Consider the following 4,311-nt stretch of genomic DNA (forward strand, 5'->3'; position numbering starts at 1 on the left):
GGCAAGAGTAGAGACTTGCAACATGATTCCTCCACATCATCTAAGTTAAGGAGGATTACCAATGATTTTGAATTTGATAGTAATACTGAAGTTATGCCACTAAGCCCCATTGAGCTTGCATAGCAATCAATTTTTCTGGCTTGTGCGGCAAACTGAAATCCATTTTCACCAATTGTATGGGTAGACCGTTCATTAGAATATGGTACTTCTTTGGATTCTTTTTCACGTATATTTTCTATGGATGAAGGAAAAGTCCAATCAATGATGATAGGAGAAGAACCTTGGGAAGATTATCATCATTGTTCCCATCTTCTAGATGACTTCGAAGATTATTCAAGTGAACTTAACCACCCTTCAGTTGTTGATTTCCTTTCGAATTCTATTTTCATAGACACAATAGATTCTGAGCGAAACTTGTCAAATATTGAAGAAACAATTTCTATTAATATTTCAACCAAACCTAATATTGTAGAAAACATTCATGTCAGAAAATTTTGTTCTCCATCAGAACTTGATAATTAACGTACTCTCTTTCATGAATATTGAGATATACTTGCATGGTCATACAAGGAGATGCCAGGCATTAACTCTAGTATTGTTGAACATGAAATCAAAATGTATCCTGATGTCAAACCAGTATGATAGCGGCTTCAACCTGTTCATCCAAAGAAAGCCATTGCCATTAAAGCAGAAGTTGAAAAGCTTTTTCATGTTGGTTTCATTTACCCTGTACCTCTTACTGACTAGGTTTCCAACATTGTTCCTGTCATGAAGAAACAAGGGACAATTCGAGTGTGCGTCGATTATAGGGATGTAAATCAAGCATGTCCAAAAGACAATTATCCTACTCCTTTTATCGACCGGATTATTGCTCAATGTGCTGGATACGAAATATTCTCATTTATGGATGGTTTTTCCGGTTACAATCAAATCAATATCTGCCCACAGGACCAATCTAAAACTGCTTTTATTTGTCCATGGGGCACATTCGCGTATAGGAAACTCCCATTCGGTTTGAAGAATGCAGGGGCCACATTTCAGAGGGCAATGAATTATGCCTTCCATGACATCAAGCATATTGTTCAACCTTACCTTGACGATTTACCTGCTCATTCACGAAAGCAGACTGATCACCCACAACATTTGAGAGAAATATTTTTACAGTGCTGACACTACAAGGTACAACTCAATCCACACAAATGTGTGTTTGGTGTTGGTTCTGGTTGATTGCTTGGATTTGTAGTGTCTAAAGATGGAATTCGACTTGATCCATTAAAGGTTCAGGCAATTCTTGATTTGCCTCCACCTTCAAATCTTTTATAGTTACAGAGGTTCCAAGGGAAGGCTAACTTTCTGAGGAGGTTCATTCCTAATTACGCTAATATGGCTAAAGTTTTTACACGTATTTTGAAAAAGGGGATACCCTTCCATTGGGATCAAGTTGCACAAGCTTCCTTTGATGCTCTTAAAGATACCTTGGTTATAACGTCATTAAGGTATTCTCTGAATTGTCAAAATGACTATTACCTGTATCTCGCCGCTGCAGATACAACCGTTGGCATGGTTTTAGTCCAAGAGGAAAATGGGATTGAACATCTGATTTATTATTTGAGCCAAAATCTCAATGATACAGAAATTAAGTACTCTTATGTCGAGAAACTAGCTTTGGTAGTTGTGCAAGCTATTCAGAGATTTCACCACTACATCCTACTCCAGAAGACCACTGTCATTTCGGATTGCAACCCTATGACATACATTTTGTCATGTCAATTGCTGGGGGGCAAATACTCAAAATGTATAGTCATTTTGGAGGAATTTGATTTGGAATTCATCAAGTCCAAGTCAAAGAAATCTCTCATTTTCACCGAGCTACTTTGTGACCTTCCCTCGACCTCCATTGATTCAACATCTGAACCATAGATTTTCAATGAGTCTATGTTTCTAATATCATCATCTAACCCATGGTATGGAGATATACTGATCTATCTCCAAATCCAAACTTTCCGGCATGACACCTCTCACTAGAAACAACGACGTATTTGATACCAAGATAAATATTATTTGATCATCGGCATCACTCTTTACTATTGTGGTATCAATACAATTTTATGGAGGTGCCTCACACAAGAGGAAGCCAAGAAAGCATTGAATGATTTCCATTCAGGTGCTTGTGGTGGACACTTATCTAGATATGCTACCCCACAGAGAATTCTTCATGCTAGTTACTTCTAGCCAACTATATTCAAATATTGTATTATTGTCGTCAGAAGTTGTCACGCATGCCAGATATATGATCAAAAAACTAGATTACCACCTGCACCATTGCATCCAGTCATTATTGTTGGACCATTCGCCAAATGGGGCATTGACTTCATGACATGTAACCCCACCTCGACCAAGGGGCATGGGTATATTATAGTCGTTGTTGACTATTTTACCAAATGGGTTGAGGCGATGCCAACATTAAACAACAGTGGCGAAACAACTACTCTTTTATTTTTTAACCATGTGGTTGCCTAATTTGGTTTACCACAAGGCATAATTACAGATCATGGGTTGCATTTTCGCAATCACATGATGGTTGAGTTGACTCCTAAGTTAGGACTGTCACATGATAGTTCTACCCCTTATTACCCGCAAGCGAATGGACAAGTTGAGGTTATCGACAAAGTCCTGAAGCGAATGTTGCAAAGAATGATGGGGGTTCATAAATGAAACTGGCATTTAATCCTATACTTTGCCTTGTGGGCATATTGAACCTCAGTTAGAAATGAAATTGGATTCACACCCTTTTAGTTGGTGTATGGTTTGGAAGTAATATTATTGATACAATGCCAAATTTCAACTCTCAAACTCATGACTGACCTGTTTCCCGACACTTCTGAAGAAGAACCGCGTTTCTTAGAATTAATCCATCTGGATGAAACCCGTCATGATGCCGCATTGGCTAACGAAGCACATAAGAAATGAATCAAGGCGCAATATGATATAAATGTCAAGCCTCGTATCTTCTCAAAAGGATACCTAGCCTTGCTTTACAATCAGGAAGCTGATAAACTTGGAGCAGGGAAATTTGAACCGATGTGGATGGGTCCTTATATTTTCAAGCGTGTTTTGGCAAAAGGTGCCTACAATTTAGTAGATTATGATGGGATTCCATATCGCAGCCCCGAAACGGGCTATACCTCAAACGTTACTATGCTTGATTAAGTGTAGTAAAAATCACTGTATATATGCTTTCATTGCATGTGTGTGTGTGTCAATGTGTGTCTTTTAGAGTTTTTATCTAGTTAGTAATCCGCTTCGCATTTGTTGCAGATGTCAGAATCTTCAGAACCATTTGTTGGTTACGCTGATGGTGCTAGTCGTAGTATGTAGAACCTATCTTCTGTAGCATGGGTTATTTTTGCTCCAAGTGGCAAGTTAGTGAGTTTTCAAGGGATTTGTATCGATCAATCAATGAACAACATCAGTGAGTATAGCGCTTGATTAAACTTCTCTCTAATGCCATTTCACTTGGAATTTGTCGAATCATCGTTAGGCTGGACTCACAACTCATTGTACTACAACTTACAAGTGTGTATACCATCTGAAATCCAACAATTCTTCGTATGTTCCTTAGAGTTCGTATTTTGGAAAGGAATTTTGAATACATCCAATATCAACATATTTCCAGAAACTTTAACACATTAACTGATTCTCTAGCAAATTATGTGTTAAATAGACATTTGTGACACATGAAAAAGTAATATTTTCAACTCACATCATCAGTTGAATAGGATTGCATATAACCATAGAAAGCTCTAAAAGTAAAATAGATAGGTGTGTTAAATATTTTTACAGAATTTGTGTCCAAGACACGTTTGGTCATCTGACCCAAAACTCAAAATGCATGCAAAACATCCTAAGTAGACCCAGTGATGCTCATGATAATAGGTCAAAGCCTGTGCTATCATGAGAAAAAGCCTCATCTAGCAGCTAGGAACACCAATAGTGTGGCACTGTAGCCTCATAGGTAACTCCTCGATCTGGACATCTGGAATACCAAGGGTTAATCCCTCTATGTGATCCTGCAACTCTACCAAATCGAAGTGTTGGAGAACTGCTCTCCCAATGTTTCTCCAAGCTGGCCCACCTGCACCCTATTGGTGTCCCACAGGTTGAATAATACCCACATATGCATGCATGAGAATGATTTTAGTTTAGTCTTGGAAACATTAAAAACACAAAAAACATGTAGAAACTTGAAAAATCAAAAAACACTTTGGTCAAACAATTTACCTATAGCACCCCATTATGATCCAACTGGTA

This window comes from Pinus tabuliformis, chromosome 5_1 (assembly GCF_031772625.1).
Source record: "Pinus tabuliformis cultivar Carrire ecotype Pingquan chromosome 5_1, CPIR1, whole genome shotgun sequence".
In the NCBI taxonomy this organism is placed as follows: Eukaryota; Viridiplantae; Streptophyta; class Pinopsida; order Pinales; family Pinaceae; genus Pinus; species Pinus tabuliformis.